Below are 21,503 nucleotides of genomic sequence, written 5' to 3' on the forward strand. Positions count from 1 at the left end.
ATAAAGAGAAGAAATAAACTGTTCACAATGGATGAAAGTGACATTTTACATATGAAAACGAATTTTGCTATAGCTTGTTATATTTTATATGCTTGTGAATGATTCTGCAAAACACAGAGAGGAGTGTGTAAAACCCACTGATACTGAATTTTTTGGGATCACAAAAACAAAATAAAACTGCTAAGAAATACTAAGTAACTGGGACTAAGTCACTAGACAGCAAAGCAGCAGATGACGTTAAGTGTTGAAAAATTGAGAGATATACATCAAGGAAATCTGTTATACACAGACAGATGGATTGGCTCTGAACTGTGGCCGACTAGAAAAAAAGATGCTAGTCTAAAAACATTTGCCTTAAAGTTACAGTATAGGACATTCCCTTTTAGCAATTTTGACATATATTAATTTGTCAGATTGCAGGGCCAAAATAGAAAGCATCAGAAACTTTTTGCATTTCATTACAATACATTGTCAACTTGATTACAGAATGATGTACAAACCCAAAATCTACATCTATAGTAGGTAACTACATAAATAGCTGAAAATCCTTGGATCTAATAGATACTAATATGCAAGTCTTTATATGGAAAGTCACTAACACATCACCACTAGGATGAGAGGCAATATCACTGTAGAATTACCCCATCCTTATCTTCCCTCCATATCTACTTTTGGCCGCTAAGTAAGAGAACATTCCAACAAGGTAGGTAGATAAAAAGGTCACTATGCCTCATCCTTGTACACAGCTTGCTGTATATCAAAGGTACATTATTACTAACAGATACGGACCAGCTGAGTGACAATGTACCCTTAGGGAGGGATACCATCACAAACTTAGACCAGAAAAAATGCTTATTACAAAAGGAAAGAAGAAACAAACAAACATTGATTTAAATCCTGTCCAAGTTGCTGACACTGAATTTGTGAATGTTTGTTCCTCATTTCACAGACACTGAAACTCATAACATGTGAAACCAGGAGTGTTAGAAGCACATCACAGATTCAGGAGAAATTTTTGGTGATTGGCTTATTTGAAGACAAAGCTAACAGGTCTGTTCCAGAACCTGTGACAGCCTTTATTCACAGCCGCCACCTGTGCCATATAGCAGCTCTTGATATCTTAAAAGATTTTGCTACGTTCTTCTGTTGTCTATTTGCTTATCCATTTCTGCTGGTGCTTCTAGAGAGGATGAAGAACTCTTATATCACCAAACAAAGGACGAGAGGAAATGTCCTCAAGCTGTGCCAGAGAAGTTTCAGTTTGGATATTAGGAAAAACTCCGAAAGAGTGGTTAGGTGCTGCAATGGGCTTCCCACGGAGTTGGCTGACTCATGTCCCTGGAGGTGTTCAATAATCGTGGAGATGTGGTACTAAGGAACATGGTTTAGTTGGAGATATTGGTAGTAGGTGGATGGTTGGACTAGATGATCTTAGTGGTCTTTTCCAACTGTAATGATTCTGTGATTCTATAATTACTTTGGGAGCTTACATCTTGTGCATAATTTCTGTTGGTCCTTTTTATTATCTAGAACCACACTCTTGTTCTTCCTTGCATAGGTTTCAGTCTATGTCAGCAAAGAGAAGTAAGCTATATTGAAAACCAAATCAGATGCGCAGAAGATGACAGGTGTCTTAGTTTCAGCTGGGAATAATTGTTTTCTGCAGAGTGTCCAATATGATGCTACATTTTGGTTCTAGGAGAAAAACAACACTGACTACACACCAATCTTTATAGCTGCCTGCTAAGCATTATATAGAATGAAGGCCATCTGCAGCAGAGCTGGGAGGACTTAGGACAGCTAACTTTAATTGGCCAAAGGGATAGTCCACACCATGTGGCATCAAGGGGAAGAAGTTCTGAAGGGAAGTGGGAGTTCACCTCGCTCTTTTCCATTGCTCAGAGGGCTAGCTAGGCATTGGTTGGGGAAAGATAAGTAATTACTTGTGCGTCATTTGTTACATAAATTCATATATATGTTTGTCATAATTATTATTTTCTTAGTATATAGGTTTTTTAAATCTCAACCTATGAGTTCTACTTTTCTTTTTTTTTTTTTTTTTTTTTCCAATTCTCTCCCCAGCCCACTGAGAAGGGGGATAGTAAGCAAACAACTGTGTGGTGCTCTGCCATCTGCCAGGTTAAATCACAATAACAGGTCAGGCAATACCCTTTAAAGTTCCAACTCATTCAATCTGTGTTTGAAGAACTGATCACCATTTTGCTGGTATGCAAAATGCCAATTTCCATCTTCATTTGTCTTTGACTTGACAAGCAGGCTAAGAGAATGACCTGAGAGACTCAGAGGTACATTAATTGCATCTGCTATAGACTTGGAGAATCTGGGACAAGAATAAAAATTAGTAACATGCAGGCTGCACAAGAAATAAAAATGAAAAATGTGTCAAATGAGGATATTGGGATACTATTAAATGGGGTTTTGTAGTTCTGTTTAAATTTGTCTTGTTTGTATGGCACATAGCTAGAGAAAGTAAATAGATAAAAAAATTCTCTTGCTTCCAGCTTAACATATTATAATAGAAGTAATGAATTCATCCCTGAGAGCTTCAACAAATTTTCCTACTAAACTAGGAGACACAACTTCATAGTTCCTCAGCTGTTACCTGGGACAGCCTTTAAGCAGGTGATTTTATGCCAGCTATATATGGAAGATCAGATAATGATGGACGAGGTATCAAGTCTGGAAGTACGAAGTTGTTCTGAAGAGGTTTCAAACAGCACAAGGTAAAGAGATTTTACAGTGGTGCTAGAAGACCTTGGAGCATATTTACTATGATGCCAAAGCCCACTATCAGTTTCTTTGCTCAGCTCTTAAGAAAAGAAACAAAACCTCAAAACCCAGAAGCTGAATTAACCACACAAATTCTGAAGAAATTTAATGGAAATCTAAGGTAAGGATACACTAGAACACACCAGTGCCTGTAAAGAATATGGCTTCAGTCTTGAATCGGATAAATCCATTGCAAACTCTGTTTTGGGATACCATGCAGTGCTCAGCATAGCCAGTGTAAGAGGGAGAATTTTGTGTATGTGTTCCAGGGAGAATTCAAAGATGAACAATCTAGTGTTTCTTACTGAGATCTGAACGAACACAGTGACCTCGGCCCCCATCTTTTCTGTTTTGTTAATGAGCTCCAGAGAGAAAGCAGTGAAAAAAAGAATGGAATCTTCTCGAGAAAGAACAGAGGTGAGATTATGAATGGAGAATTAAACAGTGGTGGAAATGCATGTTTATTAATCCTCAGCAGTCTGCCTCAGTGCTCACTTTTGGGTGACTGCATGTTGCTCTCTTTCTTGTCAGCTACAACCTTCTTGCAGTGCTTCTTTACCAGTGGCCTAGTGACCATGCTCTGCGGTTCTCACACCTTCTTGATTGCTTCACATTATCCACCCTTCAAATATTCCCACACTTACACCTTCCACTTGCTAAATGTCCAGTTCCAGGCTTTTGCCTGTGGCTTGAACTGGATTGATTTTTGGGTTTATAGGCTGTATGATTATCCTGAAGTGTAAAGAGCTGGGGTAAGTCTGAAAAAAGAGAGCTTAAGTAGCAAGATCTGTAAAACAGACATGCCACTAACTGGCTTCTCTGCAAAACCTGCATTAGTCTTGGAGATTGCCTTATTCTACATCTGGCAATGTAACAGATATGGACTTGCACTATTCCATGCCTTTCTTCTTCACAGTATGGATACAGAATGACCTGTGTTCACAGACCTGCTGTTGCCACAAGGCAAATTAGTTTAGAAAGCATCAGTCACATTTCTGAGCAGAAATGAGGCAGTGTCAATTCACTGTGTTGTGGTACATATGTTGCATTTGCTTTTTATTCATCTCTTCTTAACCCACAAAACATTTTAAATGATTGTAACAGTGCTTTTATCTTTCTTGGAGCTGATTGATTATCTGAACCAAAGTTGCAACTGAGATTTAAAATAAGAAGCAAGAGAAAATGGAGAGTTCTGTGTGTACTCCACTCTCTGAGAAGTGGTCTGTGAAGTGCCCTAGAATCTCAGGACAAAACTTATGTTTCTCTGTGCATTTCTGTACTGTTACTAAGCCACATGCAATTGCTAAAAAGGGAGAGCATGTGCAGCCAGATGTGCTGCACTTCAGGGCTGAGAACTATAAATTATCCAGGGCATACATGTCTGCAGTTCTGTCTCAGCTTCATCTCTTATTATATCAAGTTTTGCATTGTTTCACTACTTTGGCTTTTGAACCTGTGTTTTGTTATTTGCTGCTGATTATCATCCGATTTTCTATTCCAGAGCAATTGAATGAGCATGAGGCCTGACCCTCAAGAAGTCATCATTTGGTTCTTAAGTTAAATGGCATCTAGTTAAAAGGCCGTAGAGCAGTTTGGCCACTCTTATAAGAAAATAACTGAGAGTTAATAATTAATGTACATATTGAAATCAGCTAAGAAATTATTTTTTTATATTGACCATACATAAGGAAATGAATTCAAGAGGAAAATTATGTAAAAGGTCAAGGCCAGTTTTTGAAGTCTGTGGTTTCTACAGAATCACGGAATTGTAGGTGTTGGAGGGGAGATCACCTATTCCAACTCCCTGCTAAAGCAGGTTCCTTACAGTGTGTTACACAAAAGTGGACTCTCGGACTTGCACCCCCAGATATTAGACTAGTTTACTTGTCAAAAACAAGAAAAACTGGACCAGAGCTATAAAAATGAGCTTAAACAGCTCAGAATATTTCATTTGAGCTCAGGACCCACGTCTGTTATAGACTTCAGAGTTCAGAACTAGTTTTCAGTTCAACACAGGCTGAAATTGACTTAAATTCACCAGAACTGTCAAGAAATACAGCAGAACTAACTTAGGCTACTAGCTTACTACTACTAGCTTAGATTTTGGTTATCTAGGGAAGAGGTGCAGGGTTGAAAAGATGAAGAGTAGCACCTCACTACTGACCAACTATTGTCCCTTCTATTCCCATCCTGCAGTTTTTAAAAAGAGAGTGATGAATTTCTGAATAAAAATATTTGAAGCTAGTCCTATGTTAGGAGTATGTTAGTCCTATGTTAGGAGTCTTCTGATGTTTTTATATTTCCTTTGATGAAGGTCCTAAAATATTTGTTTGGTGCTATTTTATAAAGGGCATCCTTGTAATGATGTATTTGCATTCTTTTAATTATCTTCTTCAGTCTTCATGTACACATCACAGTGTCCATGAACAAAAGGGATGATGGTTAACAGCAAGGGCTAAGAGAATGACTGAAAAGCCAGAAAAATCATAGAATCACAGGATCACAGAATCACAGAATGGCCAGGGTTGGAAGGGACCTCAAGGATCATGAATCTCCAACCCCCCTGCCACATGCAGAGCCACCAACCTCCACGTTTAATGCTAAACCAGGCTGCCCAGGGCCCCATCCAACCTGGCCTTGAACACCTCCAAAGACGGGGCATCCACAACCTCTCTGGGCAGCCTGTTCCAGTACCTCACCACTCTCTGGGTAAAGAATTTCCACCTGATGTCCAACCTAAATCTCCCCTCCCTCAACTTAAAACCATTTCCCCTCATCCTGAGCATGAACAAGCGTCACTTAAGACTATAGGATATTCCCGAAGTAAAAGGGAAAGAAAATGCAGAGAAGGAGGAGGAATCAAACAATCTCCAGGGAAAGCTAAAGGGATGAAGAACAAAGGAAAGAGGCAACTCTCTCATGTAAGGTTTACAGTCATGTGTTATATATAACATATGTAATGTGTATATAACCAATGACTAGGCAGCCTTATTCTACCGATTCCATGATAGGCTATTTCCCCCTCAGACTGTGTCTAAGAACCGTGTGGTTGAGAGTAGGATCAGACCAAAGTTTGTTAAATTTGCCTTAAATGGTGTAGTGGGCTCACTGTCAAAACCACAAGTCAGCGTGCTGATTTCTCAGTAACCAGCAAAAACAGTCACTTCAATTTTTAGAAGTTTGTTACTCCTCACTTTAAACAAACTAACTCAGAGTTGCAGAGCAACATACAGAGCATCATATGCATGCTTCTTACTCAGGTGTCTATGCAGTGCATTTCTCAGATGCTAGGATCTGCCACTGAAATTGCCAAAGATTTGCTTGTCGCAACTAGAGACCTGGTTGTCTGCGCAACATCCTGTTGGGCTTAAAATAAGTGATGGTTTCGAATTGGTCCTGAAATGCATATCCCTATTCTTGCTTGTATACTTAGCATCTGTGCATTCAGTCTCCTGTGAAGCTGCTTCATTCTGAAACGATGACTTTGTCTTTGGTAGGGCTTGAATGCCAGGAACTATGATTTCTGCCTCTGTTTCCTTTTTTATCTGCTACGATTGCACATGTCATATATATATATGCAAAACTACATTACTGTAGCTCTTGAAGATTGCAGAAATTTTCTTGCATCTTAAGAAAGCTGGAACTAATTAATTTAGTCTGGAAATTTGATTTAGCTGTAGGGGCTGACAGTATATGTGAGAGAATCTTCCAGCTAAAGTCTGGTAAGTGCAGTGAAGAACAACAATATGTGGGTCCATTTCATGTCCAAAGTCTCCTGCCACCATTTCTTTTTTTTATCTTTTTTTTTTTTTTACATTTTTCTGGATCTGGATTTATCCCACAGCACCAGGCAAATGAAAGAATAATCTCAAGAAAAATGTAATCATTTTCTTCTACCAGTCTTTCGATGCTTTGCACTGTGAGGCAGGGATTCTGTCTTTAGACAGTCCTTATCAGATCAGCACCTTGCTTCATGACAACAGCTCAGAAGCACTGCAGTCATACATTTGCTATATGTCTGACTACTGCAAGAACAAACATGAGTATGTCAAATGCTTTACTAAATTTCTTTACTGATTTCTTGCAAATATATTATAAAAACATAGAGACTTATCAACAGCAACAGCATGGCCTAAGTGCAGAAAAGCTTAGGCATAGGGAGCAATTCTACAAATATTTGCTATACTGTATGGTCCCTTCTACTCAGGAACATCAGCAAATCATTGGTATCAGCATGTCTCAGAGAAATTATAATGGATGAGGATTCAAAATAATGAAAAATGAAATAATGATTATAAACAAATTTGTTTGAATCCGAGCTGGTTTATTCTAGTGAAGGACTCTGACTTAACTGAAGCTACTTCATTGTGGAAAAAAAAAATGGAAACAAAAGATGAATTACTGCTCCAAGACAGAACCAACATACTATGACTCTGTGAGACACTCCTCTGGACAAGCAGAACAGAATAATTTTATTCATGCTCATAGGGGAATGAGACTGAGACTTTTCTGATGAACTAATGGACTTCCTTCATCTTCAATATCCACTCCTATAAATCCCACCAAAAGCCATCAGAGCAATAAAAATCACATACAGGTGTGGATCTCATAAAAAATTTTTAGTGCAACCATTCATATCCTCTATTTTAAACATTCATTTTTGCACTTGATCATATCAAAATCTAAAAGCTTATCTACATGGCAGATTACTGTAAAATCAAGTCGTTGAAGTAGAAGTGATGTTTCAAATGGGTCATCCTTGTCATTTGTGTTTATTAAGATTAAGATCCAATTTATGATGCAGTAGCTTGAGTTAGTACCTTGTTACACGCACTGATACCATGTGATGGTTGCTGCCATTATTACATCAATAATATATTTTTTCCCATGTACAGGGAGGTTAAAGGTGTCTTGAAAATCCTGGAAGAAGTAACTGAAGAGTGGCCAGGCTGTCAGCATGTCTTCTTCTATGCAGAGGAAATAACATAATAGTAAACATTTTGTCTTGTTTTATTGAAGAAGCAGAGCCTTTCTGATCTGACTTTTCTGAAAAAACAAAAACAAAACAAAAACAAACATAGTTAATAATATTCATCTTACTGAAGGATCCTCTTGAGTAAAGGAAGGGCACTTGTGCATCATGGGGACCACGGGTAAATGTGCCATGCCTTGAAGTGGAGGTCTGGTAGAGCAATTATGATTGGTGAGCCACTGCCCCTCATGTTGTGATTTAGCTGCAGTGAGGAGAATTCTGCTCAGTGGCAGGGACACTGCATCTGGCAAAGTATCTGAAATGGTGTCTTCAGCACAGATTTGACAGCTGCCAGGGAGACACAAGGAGTGTGTCTTAATTCTAGATCTGCTTTCCATGCAAGATGTTCTTTGCCCAAGTGATTTACCAAAAGATTCCCAAAAAGCTGTAACATGAGATAGGCATGGATGCTTATGTTTGCTCTTTTTTCTCCACACATGCCATATCAACTACGTTAGCATGAAGGTGACATTGCTTTTCCAATGCTGCCCTTGGAGGAGCCTGGTAGCACTGGATGTGGATGGGAAGATTTTCTCTGAAAATCTTGTTCTTTAGGTCTTCAAATGTCAGACTGATCAACACAGCTTGTCTGTCTCATGACACTTCAGCTGGTCCCTGTTCATCCTGGCCTGAGCAGCCATTGGAGATATCCCCACCATCTACACCAGCAACTTATTAGCTTTGTTTCACAGCAGGATGGTGGGGTTATTTCCATACACGACTGAGAGGTGCCTATGTTAAATGAGGCAAAATTGAAGACCTGCTCTGAAAGGCAGTTCTGTCAAAGCTCTTGGCTAACTTATGCTCAGTTAAGTGCACCATGAATCATCAGCGGGGAGCTAGATATTATCTAGTGTGACATTGAATTTCTGGCTGACTGGATTTTTCACAGAAACTTTATCATACAGGTGGGATGCTTCCTTGTACCTCTTCTGATAGTGTGAAAGTATTAAATGAAAACACAAATATGGATATAAATGTCTTACCCCATTTTTCAGCAGTACCACATCTTCTGTCTCAACAATTCACTGCTAAGAGGATCACAGTGATGAATAGAATCACTGCAAAGAAGTACAGAATGATGGCAATGTAACACCACTGTGCATTCTCGGAGCAGGCTGCTAGTGAAGAGAAAAGGAAGAAAGGTCTCACAACAGGTAGAAGCAACTGAAGTTTTTTTTTCCATATTATTCATGATAAGGAGAGAGAGGATTGGGGGAAAGAGTCTTGTAGGAGAGAAGTAGCCTTGTTACTGTGAGCTACACATCTAGTGTCTGTAGAAAGTGAAGTTTATGAGGATATCTTCAATGTGCCGTAGATACAATTGAAAAGGTTGGGTTTGCTTTTTGTTATTTCTCAGTTAAATGTATTTGTAGAAAATTAATATTCCTATGGAAAATGTTTTTATTATTCTTAGTTATATTATACTTATAATTTTAGTTAGTAGGTGAAAATAAAACCCTTATTTATGTACGCTTATGTATGAATTCACATTTTCAGGATCAGAAGAGCCTCGCTAGTTCTACTTTTTATCATGCTAGATGCTGAGAAGATGCCTAAAAACATGACCTCTCATTTTCTGAAGCTGTGCACAGCTTTGCCAGTACTTTACCTTACTGTGCAGTTCACCAGCTGTGGCCGCACAGCTCTGCTAGAGCATTTTACTCAGCAGTATACCCAGCTGTTCTGTCCCTGAGTGTCCTTTGGAAAATGGCTCATAACAGTGGTGCTAACATGGATTATTCTGAATTTACATAGCTGAACACTCAGAAGAAAATTATGATGTTCTCCTTCAGGCTTTCTGAAGAAGTTTTCATGGGTAATTCAGAATTCTACAGACTGCTTTTCCCAGATGGACTTTTAACACTCTTTATAAACACAACAAAGAAATATGTGTTTAATTAGTTGTTAAATCCCTGCCTTCATCATTTTCTGCTTTTGGCACTGTAATACTGCCCAGAATCTCTGTGCTTGTGTTCCTCTGATCCTTATTCCTTCACACTTTTCATACTGATCTGTATGATAAAAAAATATAATAAAATATAAATAAGAATTAGAACGGACATCTAATTTCTATGACCTTTAAAGACATTTCAGTGAAGAACCTGAGTTAAAGATGGCCAATATAGTGGTGGATACAATATAAAGGTTTTTTAAAATATGTTAACAACGTAAGGAGGACCAGAGAAAACATTTGTTCATTACTTGATGAGAATGGTCACCTTACACTCAGGGACATAGGCAAAGCAGAGATGTTTAATGCCTTATTTGCCTCTGTCTTCAACACTGATGATGGGCTCTGGCACCTCAGGTGCCCTGAGTTGGAGGATCGTGACTGTGGTAATGATCAACTCCCAGCCAACCTCGAACTAGCGTGGGATTTGCTGCCCCACCTGGATGCATATAAGTCCATGCAACCCAAAGGGTTTCATCCCAGGGTACTCAGACAGATGACGGATGTAATTATGAAAACTCCCTCAATTATTTTTCAATAGTCTTGGGAATCTGGAGAGGTTCCAGTTGCCTGAAAGCTGGCAAATATTGTTGAAATCTGGCCAATTTTCAAAAAGGCCAAGAAAGAAGGCTTTGGTAGTTGGAAGCCTGTCAGTATCACTTTCAGTGCCTGGTAAAATTACGGAGAAAATTACACTGAGTGTTGTTGAGAAACACCTGAAGGACAGTGCAGTTACTGGTTACAGCCAACACGGATTCATGAGAGGAAGGTCCTGTTTAATTTACTTTCCTTTTTGGCAAGGTCTTCCATCTAGTTGACCAAGGGAAGCTAGCTGATGCTATGTTTTTGGTTTTCAGTAACTCTTTTGATACTGCTTCTCACAATATCCTTCTGGACAGTATACTTTTGTCTAGCATACAGTTAGACAGAAATGCAATGCAATAGGTGAGCAACCAGTTGACAGGTCAGATAAGAAGAGTTATGGTAAATGGAGTTACATCAGGCTGGCAAACAGTCAGTTGTGGAGTTCCCTAGGGCTCTATTTTAGAAACAGTTCAGTTCTCTTTTAATATTTTCATAAATGACTGGGATATAGCCCTGAAGGATGCTCTGAGTATTTTTGCTGACAATACTGATTTAGTATTGGAGTGTTAGGAGTTGCTGACTCTGCTGAGGGTGGAGATGCCTTGCAGAGAGATTTAGACAAATTAGAGGGCTGGGCAATCACTAACTGCATTAAGTTAGTTTAACAAGAGCAAGTGCCAGGTTCTGCACCTGAGAAAGGGCAATCCTGGCTATGCATATAAACTTAGGGATGAGATTCTGCAGAAAAACCCTGCTGAAAGTGTTCTGGGAGTCTTGGTCAGCAGTGAGTTGAATATGAACCAACAGTGTGCCCAGGCAGCCAGGAAAGCCAATCATATCCTGGGGTGCATCAAGCATGGAATTGCTAGCTGATCAAAGGAAGTAATTGTCCCACTCTACACTGCACTTTTACAGCCTCACCTTGAGTACTGTGAGATGGTAAAGGATATAGAGGGGAAGAATATGAGGAGTGGCTGAGGTTCCTTGGTTTGTTCAGCCTGGAGGAGACTGAGAGTAGACCTCATCATGGCCTACAGCTTCCTCACAGTAGGGAGCAGAGGGGTAGCACTGATCTCTCTCTGGTGACCAGTGAGAGAACTTGAAGGAATGCCATGAAGCTGAGACAGGAGTGATTCAGGTTGATTCAGATAAGTGTTCTTCACCAAGAGGGAGGTCAGGAACAGCCTCCCCAAGAAAGTGGTCATGGCACAGAGCTTGCCAGAGTTCAAGAGATTCTGGACAACACTCTCAGACATACGGTCTGATTTTTGGATGGTCCTGCGTGAAGCCAAGAGTTTGACCTTGTGATACTTAAGGGCATCTTCCACCTCATATTATTCTGTGATTCTATACTGATTTTCTGATTCTAAAATTCTGCAAACCTGAAAATATGGATACCATAGGCAAAATCAGAGAAGGGAAGGAGGTGAGGACTGAAGTACAAAAAGGCGTTCAACAAACAGAAGATGATGAAATGTCAAAACAATACATTACATCACTTACAATACTTTTGATTCTGCTGTACAATCCCAAATTCAGCTACACAAAATAAGAGTGAATTTAAAAGAAGCCAGTAAACTGGTTTTACCTTTATAACAGCAGGACTGGTTTTACCTTTATAACAAATGAGATATGCATTTAATCCACTTTCCTTTCTCACTGACCGCCACTTTTAATAAGAAACATTGTCTGAAACTTTCAGTTTCTTTTCCCCTCTAGCACGGCCAGATTAACCCAGCACATTTGTGGGAACATTTCTTCTCACTTAGCACTTTCCGCAGCTAACTTTTTTTTTCTAAAAATAGCTTGTTGTTCTTCTGCATTGCATGAGTGCAAATATTTTCTTTCCATCTTTTACTCGTGTTGATCTCATACATGCAAATTAAAACTCATATCCAATATTATTTTACTTTGAAAAACAAAATTTACTTTAAGGGCAGGTCCCAGTCTTTGAAAAAATAATGTAATGTATCTTAATATTTGCACTTCAGAAAAGGTCAGATAGAAGTTATTAAGTCCTAATTATCTATCACTTTCTAAAAATAATTCAATTTCTGTGCTTTAAATGATGTTGCCAATCTGTTTATTGTTTCTAAACGCATCTGGAAATGAAAAACAATACATGGAAATCATTCCTAAAAAGAATAAAAAGTTTTCTATTGTGTCTATTGCAAAACTTTAACCATATGTTCTAAGCATACTCTCAGCAGCAGTGAAAAGAGAAAAACAGATCAGAATTATCTGCAGAAAAGATGGAGAGTGATACCGTCCTGTACTCCATACAAGTAGGGTATTTGTGGGCTGAATGAGTGTGGAGTTGCTGTGTTTGGTACAGATCTACTCGCTAAAGGCATGAGATAGCAGTTTGTCTGCCACTTGTTCCGCTTCAGGTCCTGGTCCTCCAGCAGGACTCAGTGCCTGCACATTCATTTGCTTCTGGGGTGATCTAACTGGTTCCTTCTTGGAGGAATCCTAGTTATATTTCACAGAACCTTTCCTTTTTAATGGTACAGACATGGAGAGTGACAACTTCTTTTCCCCAGAACTGATCTATACCATGACATTCTAAGGATATTAGCACTGTTTATGTGAGAATCTCATCCAGTTCCTGGCAGCATGTCACAGTGTTTTCTGTGCTATGCTGTACAAGCAAACCAACCCAACAAAACCAGTCCAACCCAATCACCACCAAACAAACAACAGCAACAAAAACAAACTCAGAAAACAAACAAAACAGACAAACAAGCAAACAAGCAACCCATGCTTTTTTAGTGTTTAAATTCAGACATTTCTGAACCAAAACACAACTGAAGAAGGGAGAGGCCAGAAGCTCTACTGAGCTGCTGTGTTCCAGGCTGCATGCAGTGGACAGCACAGACACAACACTGCCTACAGCAGTGTGCCCTAAGGTGACCACTTGCTCCCAGGCACAATGTCCCCAAACTTCAAATTTTCCTAAACCATACCTACATCTCTCTGGATATCTAACACCAAGCAACTCTTCCATTACATGCAAATGTGTAATTACAATGATAAACAAAGCAGATAACATATAATGAAAAAGTTTCAAACTTCCTGCTGTGTTACAGTACTTTGATACGAAGTCTTCGGTATACTGTCCTGTATGTCAGATTTCCACCTCCTTTTCACCTCAGTGTAGGTTACTTGATCACCTGCAGAAACAAAAAGTACCCCATTAAGAGGAACTGCTTGAGATCAGCTGTTGTGGTTCTCATTTGATCCAGCACCCCCCACCTTCCAGCATCAGTCTTTCTTGGAGAAAATGATAAGAGCGAGAACACAGACAATAAGTTGTTTTTATTTTTTTTGCACGTCACTGGATGAATTTGTCAAAAAGGAAGTACTAGCAGAGCTTTTGCAAATAACTGTCCCACTATTCCAAATTTATTCCAACTTATTGTTCCAAGTTAGTACAATATAAGTTAGTTATTAAATTTTAGGAAAATTTAAAGAAGTTAATACTCTTATTATTCCGTATCTTATCCACACATATGTATTTTCTGTTGGCATTTAAGTTAATTGATGGCAACATGTGGGAAGCTATTTTTTTTCCTATGTATTTCTCAATAAACTTTTTCTTCCTAGCGAATACAGATCTTTGTTATAGGTATAAACCATGCCTGTTTTCCACTGTTTCTTTCACACAGAGGAACACAGTTCCTATTTGAACAAAGCTATGCTGTACTGCATGTGCAGAGAGGCAAGCTATTTTCCCTTATGAATTAAATATAACTTCTAACAGTATATCATGTAAAATCAAGTCAAATAGTATGTAAACTGTAAGCATACTATTTTCATTTAATCTACAGGCTATTCTTCCTTAAGTTCATCCTTCCAAGTGTTTAAAATAAGGTTTTAATTAATTGCTACCAGTGATGCTGGTAGGCATCACTGCAAAAAGAGCAAAGGTTTTAAGTACAAGCAACTTTCTATCAAAAAACCTTAAGGGAAGCCTAACTGCAGTTAATTCTCATCCAGAATAGTCCAAAAGCAAGGCTGTTTTTTGTTGTTGGTTTTTTTTTTGGTTTTGTTTTGTTTTGTTTTTTTCCTGTTCTTAATTACAGGAGACAGAAACTCAAGGACAGAAGAATTAACAATAGACTTATCTGAATCTTTATTGCTTTATTAATTTATGATTAATTTATTAATTGTCTTACTTGATAGCAGGAGAGTTATTCTCATTTCTTACATCAATGCCCTTGGCATTTGCCTTCCTTGATAAGAATCCTTTTTGTTGGCAAAACTGAAATGACTACTCACTCACTCACTCACTCACTCACTCACTCACTGCAAGTGGTCATCTCCATTGAGTTGGGACTATAGGCTTAGAAGTCCCCATTTCTCACACCAAGGTAATAGAGCAAGTCTTTCTCTCATTGTGGGCATTTATACTATTTGTTGTATTGAGGCTTACAAATCGCAAAGAAAAAACTTATTTTCCTCCAGCTACAGCTCCTCTGTTTCTTCCAAGTGTTACTTGTCATTCTTCTTCCTGATGTTTCTTTCCAATTTGACAGCTGTTAATCAGGGCAAAGAGCTTCCTAGGTCACCTCTGTTCTAAGAAATCTGTCTTTAGGATTTATTTTGTAAAAATCTGCTTCTTTCTCTTGATCAAACTATCTTTTCCATATCTCAGGAAGAGGCCTTCTACTCTTGTGACAGAGCATGTGCCCATTCCTTCTGAAAGCTACCTGGCATCAGCAGTCTGCTTACAGATATTGGCTGCAATGAAACAATTGCCTTGAGATAGACAACATTTATGCACAACTGTGGCTTTTCTGATACTGAGAAGCATACTTTCATGAGCAGTAGCATTTCCTCATGTTATGCATAGATCCTCCAGTATTTTGTATGGCACTGTCTGACATTATGTTTTCATAGGTGATATAACAGAGGACAGACAGTGTTCCAACCGCTCGCTGCTGGAAGTGTCCCTGTTCCATGTCTAGTGGTCAGTCAGTAGAGAACTCTCAATTGTTCTGGTAGCCATAACTATGATAACAGCTACTAAAAAACCCAAAAACATTCTCAATGTGAATTTCAAGATTTTTAGGATCAATGGAGACTAGTGAAACATCTTCAGGGCAGGTTTCTAGTAAGGCTTGAGACTGCCCACACATTCTGTCTCTGGACTCTCAGCCTAAATTCGGAAGAATTCCCATCTATTGTATTATCAGGGGTGCAAATTGAGCTGGAAGAGGACTAGGCAGTGGGTTTTCGACATCAGCTGTTCATTTTCCGAAGAAAGAGAGTTGTTTGCTCAGATTGTTTAACCTCAACTTCATTGTTCTCATAACCTGTAGAGGCCTTGCCTGCAATGTCACTTATTTTCCATAAATGTTTAAGCTAGCATCTCCACAACAGAAGAGAACTTTTTCACTGTACCAGTGCAGTTTCAGTAACAAGTGCTAGGCATCACACTCAAAGCAAAGATGTTTAGGTACTTGATTTCTACTATCATGTTGTCTGTCTGCATCATGTAAACAGTGCTTTAAAATTCATACACAGATGTATGCAAGGAAGACATCTCTATGCCTAAACTCTGCACAGGCCCATTGGCCCAATTAAGCCGCATCATAAACTCAGAAAAGCTCACAGTTACATGTATAAACAGGAAGATGACCGCAGATCTAACAAGGTGAGGAGCTGCCCTATGGCACATTTTCTCCTCCATCTTGTGTTACTGAATCCCTCCATGGATTGTCAGAGTACGAGGGAGAGGGAAAGCAGAGGATAAGAAGGACATACCTGACAGACCTCTGCAGTTTTCTATAGATGTGGCAGAGGGAGGAAGAGAGGAAGAAGCTTTATTTTTTTATTAACTGCAAGTTGTTTACTATGCATCTTAAGCCCCATTTCCCCAGACTGTGTACATCAAATTAGTCGGCCAACAATGTATGAAATAAAATACATTCTTTTCTTAAGAGAGAAATCAAAGCGATTTTTTCTCTGAAGTGCCACGGAGAAAATGAAAAAATGAAAATGTAAACAGCTGAAAGTGGAGACTAATAGCTCTTGCCATAACATGCAGAACTTCAAGAATTTCTTCAGTGCTGCTGAGGGTAAAGGCAGAGGAGAAGCAGGGTACAAACTAATGGGAGCTGGGCGCAGTGGCCACAGGGCAGTTGGCCAGTCCTAGAGTTCAGTAGTAAGGTAAGACAGCTCAGCGGTATCCTTCAGTATGAAATCCCTTTTCTTTGTCATTCTAAGTTATTATTCTTGTCTCGTAGGGAGCATCTTTATTCTTTTTTCAGGTCATATCAATGATCTAAAGTAAAACGTGTGGAGTTAAGATGGCAGCTGCTGCTTCTTTTGCACATTGTCAGGCAAGCTTCTGATCTCACTGTAGCTTGGCAAATACTAAGCTTTTGACTAAAGAAAAACAACATCTTCAGAGTGCTAGAGCTCCTGAGGTCTGTGTTAGGCTTATGAAAATTTGTGAATCTAAACCATATTAATACTAAGCAAGATTAAATCTTGTCACATCGAATGCAACATCTTTCTCACACAGAAGGTGGGGAGTGACAAGAGTTCACAGCACCTAGCACAAGATGAGGGCCACAGTTTCCTGTACTGTGCTGTTCTAACCATTGAAAGCCATTGAGCACATCTATGAATCGAAGATGGAGCCCATAAAAATACATAATGGGTATGTATGCACACGAGAACATGAACGAAAAATATTAGTTTAATAGATCAGGTATTTTTTTTTCACTATGTCTCAATAGAATGCACTAACAATAGGTGGTAAATTTGAGATTGATTTAAAGCATTTCTTTATGCAACGTTAATCAGCCTGTGTGAGTCATTGTTTTAGGATTTTATAAAAGTAAAGAACTTCTTGGACAACTAAAGCAGCAACGAGAATATAAGTGTTACAGTGGAAAAGGTTTTTTAAAAAAAAATGAAAAGGCTAAAATCTGCACTGTTTTCTAAAATGCAAGAAAAACTTCTTACCTGAAATTTAGTTTTTTAGTTGGCCACATAATTTGACATCCAGTTTTCTTTATTTTTTAATTTATTTAGGTACACCCAGTCCAAGAAACAAATATTGGCAGCTTTCAGCAATACGTTATTGAGTTAGAAGGCTCTCAAGATAACCTACAATTGCAGTTTTTAAGAATATTTTACCAAGGTATATTAAAAACTTAGAGAAAACAACTAGGATTACGATAATAATGAAAGCATTAAAATATAGCTGGGATTTCAAATGTCAAATGATGAAACATAATTTAAATGTAACAGGCTTCTATATTTCTGAATTTTGAAACATTTCATAGAGATGATTGTATTGGATGTGCGTGCATCTCCAGTACTTATGGAGTAATTCTACACTGGGAGATATCCTGACAGTTTGGCTCTTCGGAAGCAAACTGGTTGTGATCGTGCAGTCTAATGGACAAACTGACTTAACATATGAAAGCTGAAGGCAGACCACTAATACAGATATTTTTAGTTCTACGTACCAAAAAGAAAATCAACAGAATTTATTTTTATAGAATAAAAGCTGCTTTCATTCTGGAAGCCTTTGACTTTCATGCTGTCACCTCTGAATATAATTTCAAATAGTTTTTCCATGTTTAATTGTCTCATTGCTAACAAAGACCTATTCTTTTGATTGGAAAAAACAAAAAGGTAAGTAGATAAATTGGTTTTAAAGCTTTAATGAAATCCATGAGCGAATATCTCTGGCACTTTATTGAAAATACATTTTTAAAGTAATGTAGTTTTATGGTAGAAGGCATCAATAGGTCATACACATATGACCATATAACAGAAATATCTACTGATTCTTGATTGTGTTTTTCTTAACATACAACTTGCAGAAGAGGAGAAGAGAATGGCACACAGACAGAGGAAAAGAGAGAAAGAATGAAAGAAAAGAATGGAAGACGTTATACAATTAAAAAAATATTTCTGTTGTTTAAGAAAAATAATCAAAGTAAAATTTAAAATATAGTTATGCTGCAGGAGGGAGAAATATATTCAATGTCCTTAGAGCACTGTAACTGCACACTTTAATGCACATTGTAATAATTTGTATTAATATCTTGCGTTTCTACATATTTCACAAGCAGCACTTTACAGCCATTCTACTGTAATTCAGAATGGGATTTTAGAGGTAAATCTTTACTTTTCATAAAATTAAATATTCGTTCTATTAATAAACATAAATTTTCCAAGTAGATTAATATATAATAGACAAATATTAATATTTCTAAAAATGCTTTGAACAAGATTTCAGCATATTATGGATGTTTCAATTAAAAAAGAAAAAAGGAAAGTTTTAAGAACGTATTGCTGAAGAAAAAAACACGTAAGTAAGTAATATCAAGATGGCCATTTGTTACCTGCATTTGCAGTCTGTGAAGTACAATGTACACTCTCCTTAGGTTGTAACTCTGTATAAATCACCTCACTAGCCATTTTGAAGAAACGTCTTCAGATCTGTAATTAAAATGGACTCACTGAAGTAGTACCCCACATGACATCCTTTCTGGCCTCCTCCCACCTATAACACCACAACAGGTCAAAATAAAGGTTTAGCCGTCTGTAAAATGGAAGGAAACTAGATGCTTCGTTTTTTTCTTACATAAATTCTCACTTTGTATCATTATTTTTAGCTCCTCCTGTTGATGTATCTTCGACAAAAACACTATAGTTATGATTTTTATCAACTTGCTCATAATTTGTGACCTCCAGCCCACTCGTAATTTTAATCTGGAACATGACCTGCCAACACGCAGAGTACGCTCATGTCCTGTTCAAACCAACTGGACACTTAAACCTTTTTAAACAGAAAAATCAGTTTGTGATTGTCAAGTCACTTCCTCCTAAACTTTGCTAGTTTAAAATTGAAAACAGAAAGTAATGATGAAGGGAGAAAGACATTGCTGAAACATCTCATATATTGGTTTTTTTTTTTTTTTTTGCTTCATTATTCTAAAATGAATAAAATTAATTTTTAAATTTGGATTTGAAACCAATATTATTATATCAACTTTTTTTTTTTCTTTGAGATATTCCTTCACACACAAATTTCAATTTTTTTGGTTTTATGGTAATTTAATATGCTGCCCACCAAACAACGTAAAGAAAAAGAAGAGAGATCAAGTGTCTTGATTTTTTTTTTATTTTACTTCAGTGACTTGGAGTGGATGTAAACACATCAGCCATACTCAAAGACTTGCTGAACTGCCCTGTACATTCTAGAAAAACAGTGACTATTTCCATTTCAGAGGCAAGAAGGAAAAAACTGAATATCCCTAGATGAGATACTCCTTCACTAAAAGGCCACAGTAGCACTGTGAAACATTGCAACTACTTTTTGTTTGAAGAATTTTTAGGAAACTATTTAATATATGCACATGTATCTTCCTACTTTATGCCATGGTAACACAGAGTTAAATTTATAACGTCTTTATCAGCTGTGCAAGAGAAAGATTTGTCACCTCTGGGCCAAGCCTCCATCTGCCTCACGATGTCGCAGGCAAGTCTACACTGTTCAAGGATAACTGCTGTGGAGGGATCTGAATGTATTCACCCTGCCTGTTAGTTGGTATAACTGTTTACACTCTGCTTCTTGTACCCCACAGGCTTCTCCAGTGTGTACCACTCTAACAGTTAGCTGTACCATGCACTAAGATTTTGTTCATTCAGTAGGATGTTTGCAGGTGAGTTTACATTTAACATTGTGCCATTTTTGAGCAGCCTGTAGGGGAAGGGAAACTCACTTGCAAAGGACATTTTTAGTAGCTTGGCTTGCCACAATAGTCTAATTCATGTGTGATTTAGGACAGTCATCCTTGTCAGAATGGAGGTTTCTGACAAGAGAAATGAGCACCGTTAGATGGGCCTGCTTTGTTTTATGTATCTGGGATGATAAGCAGTGCACGTACTTTGAAGCCAACTCCTCTCCTTTAGCACCTCTTTCTCCTGTTGGGGACATTCAGGGATCATTCATCTGGTTTGTAAGATAGATGATAGGCCCCTGGAAGCACTTTCTCTCTACTGATTAGAAAGTAAGTACAAGTAAACAGCTTAGATGTCTACACCCTTAGGCACCTAAATGAGGAAGCAGACAATCTCAAGATTACAGCATTTTTGTTGAAAGGAGCCATCTCCTCCTTCCCTGATCAGGCAAGTGATGGTTCAGTTGAAGATAATTCGTGTTGCCTGACGTTGCAGTTAAGATATTTCAGGGCAGATTCTTTATTTCAGTAAAGTAGCATGAGGAAGATATTAGTATTGGCACTTAGGCATTAAAGGGCGTCCTTGCTGCCAGTGATGTAAACCTAGACTGACTTTACTAGCATTCTTCTGGATTTATTTGTTGCAGAGTCCATGGCCTGTAAGATACCTGGGAAAAGGAGAAAATATGCTCTGGAAGCTCAGCAGCCAGTGACTTTTGGTCACTGTTTTCCCGTGCACAGAACTGGCAAAATTACTTTGTCAGTGGATTTGGGGAAAATATGTTAAGATGCACATACAATTAAAAGGCCAATTCAAGGATTTGGAGGAGGTTTTTGCTCTCTTATTCTTTTTATTTAAATAATACAAAATGGTCACTAGATGTCTCCACCTCACTGCAAAATATATTAGAATATATTCCGTTTAAGCCAAGGAAATGCTTATATGCTTATAAAGCCTTTTAAAAAATCATTATTTCTACTAAATAACTTAATGGAGATAACTAGAGTGTGAAAGACAAAAACTTGGAAAATAAAAAGGCAAATAAGGTGGATATTGGCTACAAATTGATGAAGCACAGAAGACTTAGAGGTAGGCATTTTCTAACTGATAAAAACAGAATGAAGAATTGTAGAGATACTGAGATACAAGTGCACACCTGTAACTGGCATGTCACCTTAATTAAACCACCTTAAATTTAAACCAATACCAAGAAAGGGTCAGGAGTATGGAGGAAATGGAGGCCAGTATTGCAGGCAAATGAGGAATAGCCATCTTCTGTGATTAGTTACGATAGTGCTAGAGGTGCTGGAAGGAGTCAAAGATCACAGTACACATCTCAAGACATTTTTCTTAGCAGACCATGAAAATGATGGCAGGTCTTCAGCTTCGACAAAGGAGTGTGATACAGCAGGCAGCATGCTGGCAAAG

The 21,503-nt window shown here is 38.1% G+C and overlaps 1 long non-coding RNA gene across 2 annotated transcripts; it reads right to left on the reverse strand.

Annotated features, from left to right (window-relative positions):
- Positions 1-6,838: 6,838 nt before the first annotated feature.
- LOC128091926 (uncharacterized) lies at positions 6,839-18,896 on the reverse strand. Of its 2 annotated transcripts, none has more exons than XR_008211544.1 (4): positions 18,734-18,896; positions 13,454-13,534; positions 8,809-8,940; positions 6,839-7,836 (listed from the first exon to the last, which is right to left on the reverse strand). It is a non-coding gene; the product is annotated as an uncharacterized LOC128091926 (long non-coding RNA). The 2 variants fall into 2 exon arrangements; XR_008211543.1 differs by having other exon boundaries at positions 8,809-8,943.
- Positions 18,897-21,503: the final 2,607 nt, after the last annotated feature.

The sequence above is a fragment of the Tympanuchus pallidicinctus genome, unplaced genomic scaffold (assembly GCF_026119805.1).
Source record: "Tympanuchus pallidicinctus isolate F22 unplaced genomic scaffold, pur_lepc_1.0 scaffold55, whole genome shotgun sequence".
Lineage (NCBI taxonomy): Eukaryota > Metazoa > Chordata > Aves > Galliformes > Phasianidae > Tympanuchus > Tympanuchus pallidicinctus.